This window comes from Rhynchophorus ferrugineus, unplaced genomic scaffold, assembly GCF_030347505.1.
Source record: "Rhynchophorus ferrugineus isolate W39M unplaced genomic scaffold, kcgeb_rfMv2 rfM4, whole genome shotgun sequence".
Lineage (NCBI taxonomy): Eukaryota > Metazoa > Arthropoda > Insecta > Coleoptera > Curculionidae > Rhynchophorus > Rhynchophorus ferrugineus.
This window is the reverse complement of record NW_027472583.1, coordinates 60225687-60232018: the sequence shown is the minus strand read 5'-3', so window position 1 is coordinate 60232018 and position 6332 is coordinate 60225687.

Sequence of the window (6332 nt, the reverse complement as noted above, 5' to 3'; positions counted from 1 at the left end):
TGTCTACAGTTTTCTATTTCTTTATTTATCTCTCTTTCTCTCTTTTTCTCTATCTACCGTTTTCTGTGTCTTTGCACACTCACTCTCTGTATCTCTCTTGCTTTCTCTATTTTCATCTCACTGCATTTCGGTCTATATTTCTCTCATTATTTCTATTTACCGTTTTGTGTTTCTCTATTTCTCTTTCCCTCTATTTCTACCTCTCTCTCTGTATCTCTCTTTCGTTCTCTTAGTGTCTTTCTGTATATCTTTCTCTGCTTATCTCTATCTATCGTTTTTTGTTATATCTATCTATCTCCCTCTCTGTATCTGGCTTTCGTTCTCTGTTTTCATCTCACTGTCTTTCTGCCTATCTTGCTCTGTGTATCTCTATCTATCGTTTTCTGTTTCTCTATTTCTCTCCTATTCCTAAAAATAGATAATTTCTCTCTCACCCCCTTTTTATCTATTTCGCTCTTTGTGTATCTACCACCTCTCTCTCTCTCTCTTTCTTATGGCTACTGCAAAATAGCCAGCTTAGAAAAATTGATGAAGACAACTGATTAGTCCTCGTATTACTGCGATTGTCTCGGATTCCAACCCCATCGTAGAATTAGTAGCGTTTTTAGACCACATTAATCAATAAGCCCAGTTAGGAAAAATTTATTTTAATTAGTTATTAATTACTCTAATGTCAAAATTGATGTTTGTGATCTCAATTATAATATAATTTCGATGAATCCGATAAGGAAAATGATCCCAGTCACTCCAGTAACCAGGCTGGTTAAGACCGGATGTCTTCTGGGATAATCTCCAAGTTTAATGTTTCGAAAACTTAATGCCGAACACTACTTTCTAAGCCCATATTAAGCAATAGGTCCTGTCCACTTAAATCCTTCTTGCTATGAAAGAGACTCTAAAATATAAAACTTAAAATAAATTTAAAATAAATTAAAATCCGTATTTAAATATTACTTACCGTTGAATATTACGTGTCAACATACTACATAATGCATAAGAAAAACACAGCCATATATACGATACTGAAAGAAAATGACAAATGATTTGTATTTATGAGAAAACAAATAGTCCGTTTGCTTGTGCCCTAACTTTATTTGTATACAACACTTTACACAAAGCGATTTGTATCTAAACTGTTTTAGAACCGTGTACATTTTTCTTATAATACGATGAGTCTTGAATAATAAAAATCTAACTAAACAAAGAATATTTAAATATATTTTAAACATGATTAATAAAGGACCGTCCATCTATTACTTTTTAATAATGCTATTAGATATATAGTCTGTTCAAAGTTTTTTTGTACATACGTCATCAAGATGTTTAATGCCAATATTTACCTACTCATTTTATTCTAGTTAAAAAGAGATACAACGCTATCTAATTAACACCTAACACGCAAAACAAATGAGCCTGTCAAAGTCGTCCAATTGTCAATTGTATGAAAAAATCTTCAAAGCACTAGTGATAAGAGGCATAGAGAAATAGAGATTTAACTTCATAAGAAATTTTGGGGAAATGTTTCGCGACGTCTAACATGTAGATACCACTTTTAACATATTACTTGTTTTATTCGTTATGCTAAGAGCCGCGACAGGATCTGATTGGTTCTTTTCGTTCTATGGTTTGTTTATTTGTTACACCATTTTCAATGTGCCTCATATAGAGAACAGTGTGGTTAGCTTCTTATAATGTTTATACATTAAATTATTATTTTATTTTATTAGTATATAAGTCGGTAGTTGAAATACATTCTCGTTTTAGGAAGTGTTGTGTGCCCGAATGCACAGATAGTGAGGAAATGCATCATCGTTTTCCATTAAAAGTACCCGGTGATCTTTAAGAAATAAGTCGAAAACATTAAAAATCCTAAACTGGTTGGAACAGATTTATGATCGTTAACATGTCAGAGACATTTTTTTAATACATTTAAACTTTCCTTTAAGTACTTACGAACAATTTAGTGATGGTAAAAATAATACCACGAGCCCAGAATATGTATAAATGAAAGTGGATCAAAATCAAAATGATATAGAAGGTAAATTGAAGGAGTCAGTCACATTTCTGTTCATAATTATTACCATTAATTTCTAAACTGTCTAACTGTACTTATAGTGCCTATTTCCATCGTTCCAGGCCCACAACCACCCTGGTTCGAAGCAAGTGTCATCGACATTTGAACAAACTCCATAAGGTAATGGTAAAGTTTGTATTCATTCAGTCAGTATCGCCTTTTCTTTCCATTCTTACCGTTAATTATTTGACTCTATTATTTCATTCCACATGTTCCTATAAAAGCAAGCAAACTTTTACGTTGTACCGTGGTGTATATCTCAGGTTACTTAGTAAAACTTTTGAAAAAAGAAATTAAATGTGCTTTTTGTTTACGTTCAATTATGAATAAATCAGTAGACCCACAAATTGAGACTGATTCTATAGAGGCAAGACAATATCTCGTGCCCCAGACTCCAACAAAATTGTTTTATAATACTGCCAGTAGGTCTTTGAGCTGTGTCTTTTATGTATATAAATATTATGTAGATAAATTATATATTATATTAATTGTTTTATATTATATTTATATTTATTTATTTTTAAATATTACATTTATATTTAATTGAATTTTATTAAATAAATTATATTTCAGAAAAAAATTGTTTTTTATTTAAATTTCATTGGTCAATTAAACATGATGTCAAAGCCGTCACGTGCCAAACATTACTAATGAGCCAATCAAATGTCTTCACAGTAAAATATTTTTACAGGTACCTATAATGTAGATTTAAATTGATCAATCAAATCACTTGAATGGCCCATTATGTCGCCCTCTGGATGTTGGGCAAAACAAAACTTTGCGCCAGAGTCCCCTATTGAGTTGCATCTCTATTACTCTATGACAACTCTAACCAATAAAATATTGTCGCTGTATAATTTAGATGTACAATAATGTTAAAATAAATTATATTTGATAACATTTTTGTTCGATTATTTTATTTAGATTAGAATTTTATTGTATATCAAAGCCCTACTGAACTAAAACTCAGAATTGATGCGACAACATTGCAACGTTTTGCTGTCACAAATTTAGATGACGTATATACAAAATAACTTTGAATAGACTATAGACTAATTTGATTTACAAAAACGTATACATCAATATAAACACAAAAGCGTAACACATTAACATAAAAACCTCACATTCTATTTTTTTTTTAAATTCCTGATTGGTTTGCAGTTCAGCAATAACAGTTTCGTTTGGATTCAAGCTCGTCATACATTATTCCCTAATAATCCCACCATATTTTCGATGTCTATTACTCTATGAAATATACTAAGTATGGTATGGTTATGTTCACTATATCTTCTTCCACTATTACTATAATTTAGTAATAAATTCAGTCTTATTCATTCATTGTTTATGTTTTCTTACATACGTTTTAAAATACACACATTGTATCATTAAATAGTTGATGAACGTTGGAGAAAAACCCAACACACCTTCTAAGAAAATCACAGATTGCTCATATCACCAAAGAACCACCACAAGATCATGAAGATTTGTATGTAGTTATTCCAGTTTTTTTATTTGACATTTCACTATTCCTCTTTATTTATTGTTACATTATTTAGTATGTTTTCAGATCAACCTATTAATCTGATAAAGCTTTGATGAATATGATCTGCTCTAGAACGTTCACTATAACAATTGCGGAATTACCAAGAACCATGAATTTGCTGCGATTTCGAAGCACGCCAGATTTATTGAGGGAAAACTTGAAGACTTTTTGGTATAAAATATGCTAATCTTCATTTTTTATAATTTTTCCCCATCTTTGTGGCATCTTAACAAAGTCGAATTGTAGTTGAACACGTGGGCTATCAAAGTAAATGAGACAAAATCTACTCATGCGACATTCACCCTTTGTAGAAGAACTTATCCCTCGGTAAAATTGAGTAATCATGAACTTCAGCAAGGAGACAACGTTAAATATCTGGGAATGCATGTTGATCGACATTTGATATGGAAAGAACATATAGTGACAAAACACTTGGCTGATGGGGCGTAAATCTGAGTTTTCATTAGATAAGAAGGTTTTGTTTTATAAGGTAATACTTAGGCCCGTTTGGACTTTTGGTATTGAACTGTGGGGTGCTACTAGCAAATCTAACATAGATATCCTCCAGAGGTTCCAGAAGAAAGTGTTGCGAGTCGTCGTCGATGCCTCATATTACGTGTCCAACAAAATAATTCAGCGCGATATCCCCTTAAAACCCATAACGACTGTGATTCGAAGTCTCGAAGTGTTAGTGCGAAGTACTCTGAAAGATTATTAGTGCATCTATGTGGCATTATGGCGATACCGTGTCAAAAGAAAGATGTCAGTTTGTCAACCATTCATTTTAACACATGTTCAGTATTCTAAAAAAATGTAATTGATTGTTTTCAAACTTCTTTGATCTCCACGCTGTCCTTTGTCATTCACAACATCAAAATCTTTAGACTTTAAAAATCTAACATGATTATTTAACGAATTAGTGCAAAAAAATGATGCGATTTTATATATATCTAATATCTAAAATCAGATAACTATTTTTATCATATTTTCTTGTTCTGTTGATAAAGATTTTATTTCCACCAGATTATTACTTTTCCAACTTTGGACCGAATCCACCTTTCCTTATACCATCTCTGATACAGTAGTTCCGACAAAAACGCACTGACGCTCATACCACATCCAATGAGATATACGACAAATATAAATCGAATACTCTCAAATGTAACGGCCGAGCTCCTCAAGATGATCTTCTTCGTTTCAATCGGGTCGAGATTAGATATCCCCCATTCCTTGACCTTGATCTGAAGCGAGTTGATCTTGGCCAAGTACGGAGACTGACGCCTGGCCACGTAAGCTCCCATCGTGGGCGATACCACCTCCTCCATGACCCGATATTTAAATTGCTTCTTCGTGTACGCGAAGTACTTCACGAACAGCTGGATTTCGTAAAAAGGACCGATAAAAGCCTCGGTCCCTTTGTTGGTCAAGATTTTCTGAATCCATTTCCTCTTGGATAGGACGTGCTCGTTGGTGAAATTAAACCGAATGTAGGTGGCCATGGGGATGTCACTGGCAAACAGTTCTTGTAAAGTATTGATGTTTATGGACGATGATGAGGTCAACATCTGTTGTAGAAAGCCCACTTCAGTGATCGCTCCCATCACCAAGGAAAACAGCAACCACCCAGTGAAGATGAAGGTTTTTCTGGAGTTACTCGAAGCTCCGACGTTGTTTCTATAGAGCACCGCTAGGCAGTGCATGACTTGTTCGGAGAAGGCCTCGCGACTTGAAGTAAGAATCCCGTTCAAGGAAGCCATGACGCAGGAAAGCATCGTACCATAACAGAAATGTAGAAGGATCGCTATCAGTTTCAACGAAAACTCGTCTACATCCTCAAGATGGGGAACTAATACAACAATGGGGTTGCAGGTATGGGGGTATGACCACCCCACGACTTCGCTCAACCTTTCTGGAATATCCATCGTTCGCAATACCGTAGTTTTGCTGCAAAACGTTGTATTATATCGTAACACCGATCTGCCGACACCGAGGACATCAACATTGTTTGCAATAGTCAGAAATTTAATTTCGGTTCTAACAAGTCATCCATTGGGATCATGTTAGCCAGGACTAGTATCTTCAACGGGTACCCATGCATATTCGACAATATGTCAGTAAACTCCTCTCTTATATCCTCTAGGCTATTTTCTCTTAACATATCCAAAAAAGAATTTAATATGGCATATAGAACCACCGAGCCTTTTAAAAGCAAATTATAAATTAAATTTAATATTTATCTTTAAGCTAAAACAAATATTTCATTCGTATAAGAGTGATAAAATCGTAGTACAAATATTTATTACAATACCGATGACAGTTTGTTGACATAGTTGAAATAGTTTCATAAATTATAAACAACTTATAACATGCATCAAATTGGAGATCAATTGCAGAATAGTAACTCGTTGGGCAAAATCTAAATAATCGAAAAGGTGGTTTCAAGTAATAATTAGCTAATTTCGAATATATTAACTCCACGACTTGAAAAAGGAAAGCGTATTTCCAATATTAATCCTATTACATAACAGAATCAATTAATTAATATTTTGATATTATTGTTATAATATAAGTTTATGCAGCTCGTAATACACAATATATAGATTAATTTATATATTTCATTCTATATATGTTGTTAAATGTTTTATGCAATACTCAATGCTATACAGCAATTTTCCTTTCCACTATGTTAACATTGTTTTATAAGTAGCGTCATTA